This window comes from Tinamus guttatus, unplaced genomic scaffold (genome assembly GCF_059628265.1).
Source record: "Tinamus guttatus ecotype Peru unplaced genomic scaffold, ASM5962826v1 Tinamus_guttatus_pri_ptg000226l, whole genome shotgun sequence".
Classification (NCBI taxonomy): Eukaryota; Metazoa; Chordata; class Aves; order Tinamiformes; family Tinamidae; genus Tinamus; species Tinamus guttatus.
In genome coordinates this window covers 1211023-1225614 of record NW_028288760.1, presented here as the reverse complement: position 1 = coordinate 1225614, position 14592 = coordinate 1211023, and the positions used below count along the sequence as shown (strand labels likewise).

The following is a 14592-nucleotide window of genomic DNA, read 5'->3' as shown; positions in this document are numbered from 1 at the left end:
GCAAAGCTCGTAGATACATGTGTGAAGGAGGCTGGGCTGCTGGTGTTTTATTCACAGATTTCAGTGGAGCCTGAATCCCTGGAAGTTAGCCAGGGCAAGGAAGTTGAGCAGGGCAAGCAGATTTATGACAGGTGACACACACTAGAAGGAACCGTTTCAGCCACTCACACATCCCCGAGCAGTCCCTCACCTAAAGGAGCCGAGACGCTGCAGATTCTGCTGCAAACCTCTCCTCCTTGCTCATTGTACAGCAGCCCCAAACACAAACCACAGCAACAGAACAGAAAATACGAAGATTTTTCTCTATAAGCAGGTAGACTTTTGTCCTGCAGTTTTATTCCCATTGTTCAAACACTGACAGGTTGCATAAACTTAACTGTATTTCTATAAAGGTGTTTGAAATCAATCCTAAACTGAAATCTAGTATGACTTCTAATGTTATAAGTGTTATAAAGCTTCATGTGAAGCTTTTTTAAAAATAGGTGTATAGTTTTACAAAAAATTAGTAACATTCACTCAACTAAATACACACACTCATTTCATTAGAACTTCACAAAGCTAAATCTATCAACAGGGAGACTCCATCACTTCTCCTGGAACAAATCCCACCAAGAATTACTTGTTTGTCAAATGGCTGCCATCTGCCTCTGTGGTGAGAGATACGGAGGCTGCCCTGGGAACGGCTTTGGTGACACTGTGTGACCAGCTGCCCTAGGGGCTTGGGGCCAGATACACTTACATCCTGCAGGAGTTTGGACCAGGCAGCAGGGGTCATCAGCCTGGTTGGGCACTGAATAAAGCCAGATTCCTAGGAAGGGCTGCAAGAATTGAGGAAAGAAGGGACTGACAGGAAAATATGAGTGTCCAAGCAGAGAGACAGCAGGGTCAACGCAGCAGAGCTGCGAGCAAGACAAGAGACTACAGCAAGGGATTAGGCCACCAGAAGCCAGCTGTGACATTCTGCTGCACTGTTTTTAAGCATGATGGAGAGCTGCAAAAATTTGTTGGTACATCTGAAAAAAAGGGCCAGCTGAGATCCTGGATGTGGCACCAAAACCTGCCAGACTGGAGAGACTAGTCAGCAGTCTAACGTGTGCAGGGAAAAGGACGGACACCCCTTAGCAGAGGTGACTCCTGTTTCACGAGGCCACTCCTTGATTACTTCAGCAAGCAGATTTAGCAGTTCTCCTTCTTGCATTTTGCACAATCCAGCTTCTCCCTGCATCTCCCATGAATCTTCTCTCCTCATGAAAGCAGGCAGTTGGAGAGCAGGCTCTCAGCTTCCAGGATTTACTGCCAGGTCCGCTGCTAGCCGAGCGATGCCGTTGAAAGCTGCTCACCAGGAGACTTGTCAGCCGGGCAGTCCCCTCGTCGGGTGCTCCTTGCACAGGGCCACCCCAGCTCCAGTGACACAGCAAGACCATGGAGAGGCCAATTCTTCCATTCAGGACAGCGTGGAGCTAGGCAGGCCGTGACACAACAGGCTATGGCCTCTCCACTCCCTGCTGTCACATAAGACGAGTTGATCCTTTCTTCACTCTGCAGCAACCTCACCTGCTGCCCCACATATGAATGTGCCAACAGATTCAGAATGACTGTTACCAAAACCCCGGACAATTTTAGAGCAAACGAGTCTCCATAGTTCAGGTTTGGCCTGTAAAACTACAGGTTTAGCCTCTCTGCTAAACAGTTTTCCTGCTGTTGGGAGGGCTGAGTAAAGCTTGGGTAGCTTTGTAGCTTACCTTAAAACAGATAGTGCAGACTGAAGCCTGGGGAAGAACTTGCCTTTATTTAGATGGAAACATTAACAAGGTCTGTGGTGGCTTTGGTGAGAGCTGGACAGCCAATGTCCACCCTGAAGAGGAGCCCTGGAGTAACTGAGGACTCAGACAGTCCATCCTCTGGACATGAGACTACAGAACAAAGGAAAAAAATCCATCAGGAAAGCTGCTCCACAGCCCACGGAGCGCCTAGGAGTTCTTGTGTTTACAGAACTCCCCCTCCTTTTCAAAAAGCAGCACAAAACTTCAGCGTGTGGTTATTTCTCTCCTTGGAAGCAGTGTCCATCAGCAAAAGTCTTCCAGAGAAATGATGGCCGGTTCCTACCCACCTGCCCTGCCATGATGTAAAGCTGGAAGAGGCCCTTTAGGATTGGCTTATCAAGAAGTAATAGCTGGATCCTCACCAAGGAGGCTGCACTGCAGAGCTTTCCACCCCTTCAAATCAGGGGTCAAATACTGCAAGGAGGTGAAAAAAGTGTCTTACATGGGGCAATCTGCAAGTATCGAATATCAGTATTATATTTTTGCTCTTGGCCAGGCACGATCCCAGCACCAACTGACTCTGATTGCAACTATAAACCTCACCAGCTCAGAAACAGTGACTTCCTGTAGGTAGGGTTTTTGTTTTTCAGACACAAATGTTTCACATTTCAGAGGTAAAACCACAAAGCAGCTAAGTCTAGCAAGAACCACCTGTGGCTTCAACCAATTCAACCCCCAACCCTTCCAGTATAAAGGGAAAGGGAAGTGACATTGCAAGCTGCCTCCTGCACAGAGGAGTGCTCATACTCACACACAAATCTTTACCCTTAAAGTTGTATTTATGATCTGGCTCTTCCACAACCAATACCCAGAGCTGCAGCACACTAACCAGAGCAGCTAAGGTGTTTCTGTCTTCCACTCAGCCCTGCTCAGGTTCCTCTGAGAGATGAATGCCCAAGGAGAATACACAGAGATACAATATCCAGTTCCCTCAACACCAAAGCAACCTTCATGAGCAGGTATTTTAGTTCCAAACAGAAAGAAATCCCCAGCATGGCCCCTGTTGGCTAAGCCTGTTAAAAAAGCCCTGGCAAGATCCAGCTAGACTGTAAGGTAAATTGGGCATTGAGATATCTGAGCAACAACAGCGGCAAGCAGCTGTTAGGGATCTGCTGATGGGTAAGAGGATGCTGTTATCAGCCCTATTCTAAAGGCTGGCTAACAGAGGCAGAAAAACACTGCTTAATAATATCCTAAGCAGTAACAGGGGTCCCAGAGTCCACGTTTCTGTCCTCTCCCTTCCCACCTGACAATCCTGGACTTCTCTTCCAGCTGTGCAAAATAACCACTGAAACTCACACTGCCGAGAGCCTCACAGAAAACGCAGCTCTTGGGAAAAATCACCAAGGGGCCTAGTTATAACGAGGAGCCAACCAGGAGAGAAGGCATCGCAGCAGCAGCTCTGCCATGTCTTGAATAACCTCTTCCAGCCCCAGACATGGACCAGGCCTCCAAATGATAAACCCCCTCTACCTGCTGCTTCACGGCCTTGGCTCCCACACAGGTTGTTCTCACAAGGAGAGGACTAGAAACCCAGCACTGTCAGTCTCCATGCACTAAAGGCCAATCCCCCCATACACACAAGGGAGAGGTGCCTGTAGAGTCCTGCTGAGAACATTTTCAAGCCCTGTTGATCTTGATGTAAAATTTCCTCCCCATTTTAGCAACAGTGGCTCCTCTGCAGGCACTTTTAAAGGGAGACAGGCCAGCACCAACACACATAGTGTGGGATACAAAGCTGCCCTGGCAAGTGATGAATAGAGCTTTCTCTGTCAGATTTATTCCATTTCCCACAGCCATCAAGACTGACGTGGTTGTTTCAAACTATTAATAAGATTACAAGCAGTTCAGACAAGGCTGCAGTTCACAAACACTGCAGATACTGAAGTTTCCAAGTTAAGTATTCCTAGAGCTTCCCAATTTTAACAATACCAGGGCAATGCAGCACTTCACAGCATCCCCTCTTACATGCCTACTCACAGGAGCCATCTGTACTACTAATGAGTCCTGAAGATGCTAAATGGAGCATTTGATGGGAAAAGGACATAGGTACAAAAAGGTAAGAAATAGCAACATGTTGTAAACAGTATGGTTCAGTACTCTGGGGGAAGGAGAGGTCCCCTGAGCCGCTTACTCTCCAGAAAAACAATAAAAAAAAAAAAAAGAAACCTATGCACAGAACATCTTAGGGCAGGAACCGCCCCTGAATGACGGCACCTCCCTAATCCTGTAAGGCCAAGGCAGTATGAAGCCAAGGTGCAGGAATTCCCCAGGAGCAGACGTGCACCATGGGATGGGGAACACCACAAGCATCTTCCAGACAAAAAACCCTGCACACCCCTTCCACTGCAACAGAATCCCGGCATCACTGAAGACAGGATTTTGCTCAGATACAGAACAGTGATGCTGCAATAACGCTCAAACCTCGTGGATCCACCCCTAAGCAACAAGGCATAAGGTTCCAATCACTAGATGGAAGCTTGACTTTCTGGTTATTTAAGAAAAAGATAGAGGCACACTTTGTGCAATTTCAGCCCCAAAGAAACATTTCTTGAGCATGTCCCACTCCCCTGCCTGCTTCACAGCCCACTGCAAACTTTGAACAAGAGCACTCAAGGCTTTCTGCGGAGTCCCAGCCCACACACAGGTAGGAACAGCTGGAGAACCTACTCCACAGCAGCACTCTTCCAAAAAAACCCTATATCCCCCACACAAGAAGCACGCGTGGGAGGCAGAGCCCCAGTGTAGGCTCTTTAAACCCATCTCTATTCATTCCTTGCAGCACCATCACTACAACTCCTGTTCAAAACGGTTCCTCCACCAACTCTCCTCCAACAAGGCGCTAACTGTGCAAATACTGTAAGATAATTCCTCATAAGTCCCACTCATCTGAAATCCTAAGGTTGTTAAGGATGCTCCTGGCACCTAATTAAGGCTCCTGTACATTCAAAGCACTACAGTGGGGCCGAGTAGCTCTCTTCCTAATGACACCACAAGATGTGGACAAGCCCTTGCTTTATTCTTGCACTTCCTCCCACTTATGCCTAAGATATCTTCCCTTCTTTCATGTTTCAGATATCAGGCCTTAACCTCTTGTTTTCTCTCCAAAGCACGACCACTTATATCAGTCCTCCACAAAATAATGTCTGTAACATCTTAGATACAGCAGTGCACTCTCTTTCCCTGTTCAGTTTACCAAAATTTTCCTGATAATTTCAGTGTTCAGAGACACACACTGTATTTTGGCCGTAAATACAACCCCCTGCAGAACTGTACATGCACCTTCCAAAACATTTGCACCTCCTCCTACCCTTGCAGACCCCAGAGCACAGCTTCACACACAACCAAAAGCACAGGCAATCAGAAAACAACCCACTGCTACCAGAGGAGTCTCCAGATCACTGCGGCTTTGGTCACACAGCTCCCAGGCAAAAATAAAGAACTCAAATCCCCTCTGCAAAATAAATAAATAAATAAATAAATAAGACTTAGCTCCAAAAAAATGAAGCTCCCAAGCTCCCATTTCTAGTTATTGCTGCACAGGAAACCTGCACACAGAGAATATTCTGAATGCTAGCCTAAGTTACTAAGTGTCCCCCCTAAAAAATAAGCCAAGTTGCCTTTCAGCAAGGCATAACACCATAATAAAATCTCTTGCTTTAGCACCATTTTGTCCTCGTGTGGGGAAAAAAGGCAAAACCAAAACAAATCTCTTGAACCACACACGACTATTTCCGCACATATCGGCACAACATCCTTTAGGAAGCCCTTTCCAGGAGCCCTTCGTAACCAAGTCACCTGATTTCGAGCCCTGGACAGACAACCGTTCTTCGGAAGGGGAAATCTGCTCCCCGGCCTTTACCTGCCTTGCTGCCTTCACCTCGCTGTGCGACACTGCCCGGCAGACTCACACTCGGGTTTCTTCTGTTCCCGACAACAAACTAGCAACAGGGAGCTGTGAAATTATCAACCTATTAAGAGAATGAGTCAGTGCCACATGAAAAGCAAAATCCATTAACAAGGCGTGATTAGCAGAACAGCAAGGACTGACACTTAGGCAAAATGTTCACTGCCAAACTGAATAAAGAGAAAATTCAGTAAAAAGAAGGGATGACCATAGGAAGAAGGCCAGTCCATGCTATGTCCCTTCCATTTCCATCCCCATTAATATTACTATCCCGTATTCAATAAGTTCCTCCTATTCATACCCTTTCTATTTATACAACAGCAAGAAAGGGCACCATTAAAAGTGGAAATCCCACTACGACAGCATTTCTTCTCAGAGTATTATCATAAAAGAAAAATAAGACAATTATTATTTTCAGTGCAGCAGCACTTAAAAAAGTTGGACCCGCTTGCCCTTATACACTTTCAATTATCCAGGTAAGTACAACAGTGGCCTTGAGCAACTAATACCTCTGAATCCTAAATAGGTGGGTAATTCTCTAATGGATAATCTAACAGATCCTGGGTTGTTCATCTAGAGGGCTCTACAGGACATGCCAAAACCAGAGTTCTGATTTTTGGCAGCTCTCTATCATATGGGAGGGCCTGCAGGATGAGGATGCAGGACAGGAATTGGGGGTTATGCAAAAGCAGCAGCACCACACACAGGATGACTGAGGATTATTTCTCTTTATACCACTGCTCAGCAAAATATCAGGCACAAGACAAGTACAGACTTCAACACCATCCCCTGATTTTAGAAGGATGCCGTTGAAGGAAAGTAGCCTTTGAAGTTAGGTTTTACAGAAAGCTCTAATAAAAGGTTTTATTAAAATGTCACTATAATGGTAAATCATTTTAATAAAACTCTTTATGAACAATATTCATACTTACTAAAACTGAAGCATTTTTAGCTCCTACATCTTCTTTTCAGTATGTGTTTAGTCTATTTATTTACTTGTCCTGCTTCATACAGGTTGGCTGAGTTTCATTTTTTGGCCTCATGGGAACAACATTTTTTGATAGCTTATCAAAAAATGCACTGTAGGATTTGATGGCAAATAAAAATTTTCCAAATTTAGAAAAAAATAAATTCCATAAATCCTTCCATAAAAGTGTCTCTCAATCAAAAAATAAAAATCCATGGAAAGTATGCAACAGACAGAAATATAATGAAGACTTCAGAAATGTGTATAAAGTGAGTGCTTTACTATTCTTTCTTTTTAAAAACGAAATCTGCCTGTCCAATTCATACAGGAAATCATTTAAAACATATGTCTGTTGAAAATATCTGACACTTAATCTACTCATGCAATGCAGATAAACAGACCAGTGAAAGTAACTATAAATAAGAAAAAGAAATCAAGCAACTTGCATTCAATGTCCATACCAAATTTAGCAGAAAATATATATAAAGCTAACAGCAGATGTACCTGGACTGAAATACTTGGATGTATTTATGTTTTGTGAAACATAAATAAAGAAGAACCAGTCTCAAGCAATACTTACCATTTGTCTAACCATTAGTATGAGTTTTAATCCAACAGTTTAACTATAAAAACACCACTACAAAGAGGTCACAAGGAACAAGTCTTGTTTAACATATCCCCAAAATAGTCAGTCAACTAGAAAGAAAAACCTTGTAGGCCACTACCCTGAACAAAACACCATTGCTCTTGAGTCCACAAGGATCTTGGGAGATCCCAGACGTGCTCCTAACAGACTGGAGGCCCATTTACAGTATTTAAAGGGAAAAAAAAAAAAGTCTTTATCTCTTCAAATCTCACTTGAGAAAACAGTCCCAACTCCCAACTCCCCTCACCAGGTGATTTTATTTCACACTGCCTGCTCCCAGAACACCTTGCTTTTAGGACAGCACTAAACTATCCCAATGCAAACTAGATTTAGAAGTGCAAAGACATGGAAACAGCAGGTCTAAAACCAACATCCTTGCCTGTTTATACCTGAGAAATCCATCCTCCTGGAGCTAATTCTCCAGGGCAGGAGCACGTTGTTTACACGGCACCTCGCATGAGAGGGCCCATTCCTCTGGGTCCCTGCATGCAACTGCAGGAGGTCTGAAACACCAACCTTAAGTCCAGCCCAGAAGGAAGGGATGGCTTCACTACGGCAGACGATGCCGGCTCTGCATCATGCTTAAACTTAATACCCGTTCCTAGAAAGAGACAAAGTAACTAAGGTCCCTGGAGTTTATGTTTACCATGTATTATCATCCCCAACACTAGTAAGATTAATACAGAAATATCTGATGGATTCACACACAAAAGTGTTTGATAGGGTTCATTTTCAAAAGTGATGGTTGCTACATCCTCCAGAATTTGGGGTTTCCTCCTCACTCTTTCTACATTAGAGGGAAGAAATGAGAACTTCCCTGTTGAATCCCTGAATTCCCAGCCTATGGAAACCTGGAAGGTCGGCTTGGATTCAGGGGACAAGGGACTTGCTCGCAGTCCCCCTAAGGAAAACCCTAGAAGCGCAGAACCAACCCTAGGCCACAAAAAGCCGCGTTCCAGGACCGCCTTGGAATTCTCCTAGTTTCCTGCACATCTCCTCCCACCGGCCTGGAGACGCAAAACTCCTTCCTCAACAACAACAACAAAAACCAGTGTTCCCCGAGCTACCTCCCAAGCCCCGAAACAGGGGGGCCGCAGCCTTATTTTGGAAGCTGCATCATTTAAATAAAAAAAAAAAGGAGAAAATGAGAAAAAGGAGGAGGAAAGGAGGAATAAAAATAAAAACCCTTCCCTGCCCGCCCCAAACCGCATTTCAGCCTTCAGCCTCTGGAGCCTTTTGTAGGCCCGGGCACCACAGGCGACCAAGCGGGCGCGCTGGCCGCCGTCCCCGAGCTCCGCCGAGCACCCGCGCAGCGCGACAAAAATATCTTTGTGTCGCACGCGAGGGCCGCGCAGGAAAAACAAGCGAGGCCGCCCTGCGGCGGGGCCCGCGGGGAGGGGGTCCCGGCCACCACGCTCCGGCTGGCCCGGGGGGGCGGTTTTGGGGGGTCACACCAACCGGGCCTCCTTGGCGACAGGACCGGCCGCCCCCCCAGCCGCGCTGGGGTGCGGGATTTGGAGGGGGAGGGCAGCAGGCCCCGCATCTGCCCCCTCAATGTGCGGGGGACAATTGCATGGGGCAAAAATGGCCCTAAAGAGGCACCCCCATATACACACACACACACTCCTTCCTTCCCAGCGCCAGGCCCTGGGGCCGCCGCCGCCTTCCCCGCTCCGGCCCGGGCTGCCGCAGCCGCCGCCGGCTCCATCTTAGAGCAGCCTCGTCCCACCCCCCCCTCCGCCTCCTGCCTCCCCCCGCCGCCCGCCTCCGTCCCCCGCTGCGGGCCCCCACTCACCGCGCCCGATACCGGCGGCCGCCGCCGCCGCCCCCCGCAACGCACCTGTGGTGGTGTCGGGGAGCCCGGGCTGGCTACGGAGGGGCGCGGGGCGCGGCGGATGGCGGCGGATTGCGCGGCGGCGGCGGCGGGATGCGGGGCGATACGGGTCCTCGCTGCCGTCCCTCCTCCTCCTCCTCCTCTTCTTCTTCCTCCCGCCCCCGGGCCCGCCTGTCAATCCCCGCGCGGAGCCGCCGCGCCGCCGCCCGCACCACAGCGCCGCCTGCAGGGCGCCGCGGGCGCAGCAGGGAGGGCGGGCGGAGGAAAGCGGGAGAGGAGGAAGAGGAGGGCGAGGGAAGGAGGAAGGCGTGGGCAGGACCTCCTCAGGGAGGGCGACATCTCCCCCCTGCAACCCACGAGGCGGCTTCGAAGTGGGGGGGCTGTCTCCGCCGTCCGTATTTTCATCCTTTCTTCACCCCCTTGGAGCAGCTGGGCCGTGTCCCCCATGTTGCCCTTGGGCTGGTGAAGGCCTCCAAGGGGAATCCCAGTTGCACGGGAGCCCTTCTTGGAGGAGGCTAAATGGGGCTTCTTCCCAGGTGGACACTACTTGGGGGCAGCCCTTTCCCCAACATGTTTGTGAGTTCCAAAGCGGTGCAAAAAGCCCTGCCCTTTGGGAGGATTTCAGTCTGGAAATACTATTTAATTCACCCTCTTATTAATCACGATACAAGTGTCTGCCATGGAGTAAGGCAGCTGCTCCTGTCCTGCGAGACAGTGCCTAGCCATAAAACCACAAGTAGCAAAACAAGGTCCATCTTCAGACTGAAAAGAGCTGCGGGTCAGCATGATTTGAACTGGTCCCATCAGGAAGTTTGCCATAAAAAAATATAATAGAGTTTGCTACGAAGTGCAGCTTCTGAAGCATTTGGGGAACAGGGCTGGTGCATTTTGCCTCATACACTGTGGCTACTGGTATGATACACTGCTACCTGAGGCATTTCATGATTAGAAGTCAGATTATGGATACACGTGAGTATTTACTTTTAGGGAAGACCCACCACTTTTTTTTTCCCTCCCTCCTCCTCCCCTCTTTCTTCTCAAAAATGAGAAATAGGCCCTTTTAGGGCCTGTCTCCAGTTGGATACTAAAAGTAAAAAGTCTAAAAATCCTTAGCAAACCCAGATCTTCTTGAAAGTTTCAGGGTCTCAACAGAGATTTGATGATACACTCTCTTTGCCTTAAAGGTGGCAGTGAAGTTTCTAAATTCTGCCTGTTTTAAGCAGTCTCGATGGGGGCACTACAGTCAAAAGCAGGCCTCAATCATGAGGAAATACTGGAACGTGCAAGTAAGCATATATTATATACACACACATATATATTTATGAGCCCCCCAGGGTAGGGCTATGGACAACTACTGTTGCTGTTCTGACAGGGGTATGACAAGATAAGCTGGGAGATACATTTCCAGCATGTCCACCTTGTTACATGAGCTGTGTGCACAAATAGCTTCTTGCCCAGAGTTAAATGAGTAAAGGACTTCAGAAGGCACAGGGAACAGGAGCAAGGAGAGGAGCTGGCCTCTTGCAGGTTCATTCTCTAACTTATTCTTGGGCCACTACCCTGCAGTGTCACCCTGAATGTCCTCCTCTACCAAGCAAAGGTGGTGTTAGAGAGCTTTTGCAAAATGTTTCCTTGTTTCCAATGCTTCAAGAGGAATGCACACACACATGCACTCTCCCCAGGGTTATAGGAGTGGTGCAGGGCCTGGCAGCCGCCTTTCTACTGATGAGAGATGTCTCTGATCTGAAACACAGTCACTGAGAGCAATGCAGCGGGAGGAAATGCATGAACAGCTTTGTGGACCATATGTGATGTTCCTACAGTTGATCTGCAAGGCTATCAAAGTTGCCAGGTGCTGAGCTACTAAGAGATGCGCCAGAACTGCTGAAAACTGTCATCTGGCTGCCACGTCCCCTCCTTTCCTGGATATCAAAGTATTCTGCTGCTACCCCTCTCAAGTCTTGCCTCATCTTCTCTGCAGCACTTTTCTTTCAGAGATGGCAGGCCTATGCCCTCTGCTCCTCTCCTTACAGGGCTCACATGGAAGAGGCCACTCTCCTTCCTGACATTGACAAACTCACACTGACCTGCTCAGAGAGCCAGGGTATTAGTCTGGTGCAAACCTCAGTGACCTCCATGGGAGAAGCTACAAGCTAAACAAATTTGCAAAGGTGGAAATGATTTGGTGGTCTCTGATTTGGGCTGCTGCTTTTAACACTCAGCTGCCCTGCTGTGCAGCACCTTATAGTATCACAGCTCGTGCCAGCAGATGAGCAGAGAGAAGAGGGTGCCCCAGTGTGCGCTGCGTCCTATTGATGCCCGACAACAACATATAGCCAAAGGCATTAATGTTGTCCCTCAGGAAGTGGGCACTGTGGGATCCCCTCACTTTCATACACTCATGCAGCCATCAATAACCCAAATCATCAGCAGGTGACTCACACAGGCTTGTCCAGGTTGGCTTCATGCACATCTGCTGCTCTAATGAGCAGCGCTCCAAAGGTCTGTTGTGTTTCTCTGAAACAACAATCCAAGGCCAAGGGAATAGATGTGCTAATTAAAGGTGAAAACAATACAACCCAGTGTGGAGATCAAGAAGCCAAAATAAACAAATACAAGACAATTGTACATTCATTATCATGCTTATGTCACAGCCCTCACACTCAAACTCACAGCTTTTCCTTTGTGCCAGAGTCACCTCCATGGAGCTATGTAGAGTCTTGTGGCCCAGGAATGCATCAAGACTGGGCTTTTCTCTGTACAGAACTTTCCATCATTTGAAAATGGACATTTTCTGTCCTTGACACCAAATTGAGGAGGGTGGATCCATTGTATTCCTGGCCCATGAAGATACAACCAGACTCTGGCAAAAGGTGATGAATTCCTATGCTGCTCTTTCTAAGACCCCACCTCACATTTTACTGGCCTGTGTATACATCAGGACAACCGTTGTAAGACTAGAGCCAGTGGGGCTAGAGCTGCAGTGAGCTGTGTGGGAGCAGTGAGCACAGTGAGAAGAAACTTGGGCAAAAATTGAAGTAGTTTCGTGTGGATGAAGTTCAATGCACACCTCCATGCAGGACTCATTTTGGTAGGACTCCTACTCTGTTTTCTGATGTATTCCAAAAAGCTGAGCAAAGGATCCAATGAAGGATCCTGTGAAATGGAAAATAACCATTTCAGAGGGCTCTCAGCCTTTGTATAGAATATATCCACAGAAACATCTTGTACTGTAAGACTTCCTAGAAATAACAGAATTACTATTATATTGTACAGCTTCCTCAAACATCTGCTTTACATCTATAAATCCCCAACCGTGGCTTACAACACGTGGAGTGATTTACAGCAGAGCAAACTAAAGGCTAAATGCTGTTGTGCCATTTTGTTATCACTTTGCTCAGCTGCAGCCTGCAGCATAAGACAAGGCCTTACTGCCCTGGTGTTCATTCACACAGCCCATTAGGAAAAAGCAAAGCTATCCTATTCTCTTCCCCATCCAGAGGCTATTCAGCACATACAAAATATGCATTTACCTTATTGGATCAGGCCATGGTCCTTTTAGTCTCCATCTATTTGAGACAGCAGCCAACATCAGCTGTTGCAGAAGAAGCAGGCAGGGAACAGTTGAAGGGTAACCGGTCCATGGGAGAATGTTCTTTCTAATCCCATGAGGTAGGAGCTGGTTTAGGCCCTGAAGCATGAAAATCAATTTCAAATTCAGTTGTGTCTAAATCAGGAAATGCCTCATGCCTACACTGACTTCATTAGCTCGTCTTAGATGGTTACAGGGAAATTCAAGCCTGCGACTAAGTGAATAGGGCCTTAGGACCCAAAAGCCAGTCAGGAAGAACATGAGAGATTTTAGCTGTCATATATGTGAAGCAGGAAAGACGACATGAGTGTCTCTGGCAGTTCTCTAATCCCATTTATGATGAAGTATTATCCAAATATAGAGAGATGTTTTTAAAGGCAGACTTGCAACAGAACAAAGGGAGATTAGGTCTCAGGCATAAAAAAAAAAAAGTTTTTCTTTCCCTTCTCATTTGTGACTAACATCATAGAGATGTCTTCATATAATTGTTTTTAAGGAGAATAAAAAGATGTTTTGAGGAGTGTGAAAGCTAGAGTGTCTCACCTCTTTAAGCTGAAAGAGTATGAAATTCTGAGAATAGGGAAAGAACATGAAAACCTTGGGGGTTTTGGCCTTCACCCCATACTGCAAAGCAAAGGATTGAATAAGAAAATGAAGAGTGAAATAAAGGCTGTAAGCCCTGAACACAGAGAACAAGCAAAACCACACATATCAACAAGCAACTGCTAGTAATGAGCCACAGGGTACAAATGGAAAGTATTTTAAACTATTGTCTCAGTGCATTCTAGTGGGACATCATATCTAGCATTTTTACTTGCATTTAGCATCCCCACATTGCATTAGTCACCGTACAAACACTAGGGGAACAGCAGGGACCAGGCAACTTTATTTTCTTTTTGATGGTGTAGAGAGTAGATAACTGTCAAGTACTATTTTTACTAGCACGGATTGGGAAGTTTTTCAAAGCAGTGTTTCTATTGTGAGAAAATGCCACAGTTGCCAAAACAACATTTTTGTAGAAATTGATAATTTCTGTCAAAAGTGCTGCTCAGGTCAAAGATGGAGCTACTGTTTAAAACAAGCCCCCCGGAGAGTCCATGGCTTAGCCCTGGTGCCCTCTCCCAGAACAGGGGAGATGCCCATCCACGTCTTTGCTTTGAATCTGTCCAGCTCAGGCCCTGAGCTGGCTGAAACAAGTACAAAAATTTGCTTATAGTGTAGTGGAGAAAGAAAAATAAACAAATAAAGAAGCCCTTGAGCCTTAGTTAAGAAAAACCATAGACTTGACCAATATTTTATGTGAATAGCTCTAACCATTGGGCTGTTCCTCTTGGCTGCTGGATCAGGTAGAAGTTCTTCCTTTCTTTGGCCATGCTCCGGCCTACAGGACTCACAGGCTCTGTATAAAATCAAGGGGCTGACAAAGCATTTCTGTTTCTCAGACTATTGTTTGCCCATTTAAAGTCTGCAGACCTACACCATTGCTGACTGCCTGAAGAACAAAACAAAATGACTATTTAAGGCACTAAAAATGAAGTCACTTAAAGCTGAGCTGATTAAAGAAGGAAACCCTCTTTCCAATTAGAAGTGGATTGGTTTCAGCTGGCTTTAGTGAGAAGCTTTGCCTCTGATGAGAGCTAAATGCCAGTTGCTTGATCCTGCAAGTATTTTGGAGACACTTCAGCAGCCACGACTTCAGTTTTTCCCTACATACAACTCTGCAAAATGAGGCCACTCCTGCTGCAGCTTTTAAAGCCCAAACTCCTTTTCACTACATCTGTGCTGAAGCCTTCACACATCCTTGACTGTCTGAACAGCAAGAG

At 46.8% G+C, this 14592-nt stretch overlaps 1 protein-coding gene across 6 annotated transcripts in view; it reads right to left on the bottom strand.

Annotated features, from left to right (window-relative positions):
- Nucleotides 1-9315, bottom strand: part of PRRC2B (proline rich coiled-coil 2B) — a 45178-nt gene extending 35863 nt beyond the window's left edge. For 5 of the 6 annotated variants that reach the window (XM_088525284.1, XM_088525287.1, XM_088525286.1 and 2 more), the window contains exon 1: nucleotides 9184-9315. The gene's annotated coding sequence lies outside the window, so the exon portion shown is untranslated. The remainder of the gene's footprint in view (nucleotides 1-9183) is intronic. The other variant, XM_088525285.1, reaches the window with a different exon arrangement.
- Between the last annotated feature and the right edge of the window lie 5277 nt (nucleotides 9316-14592).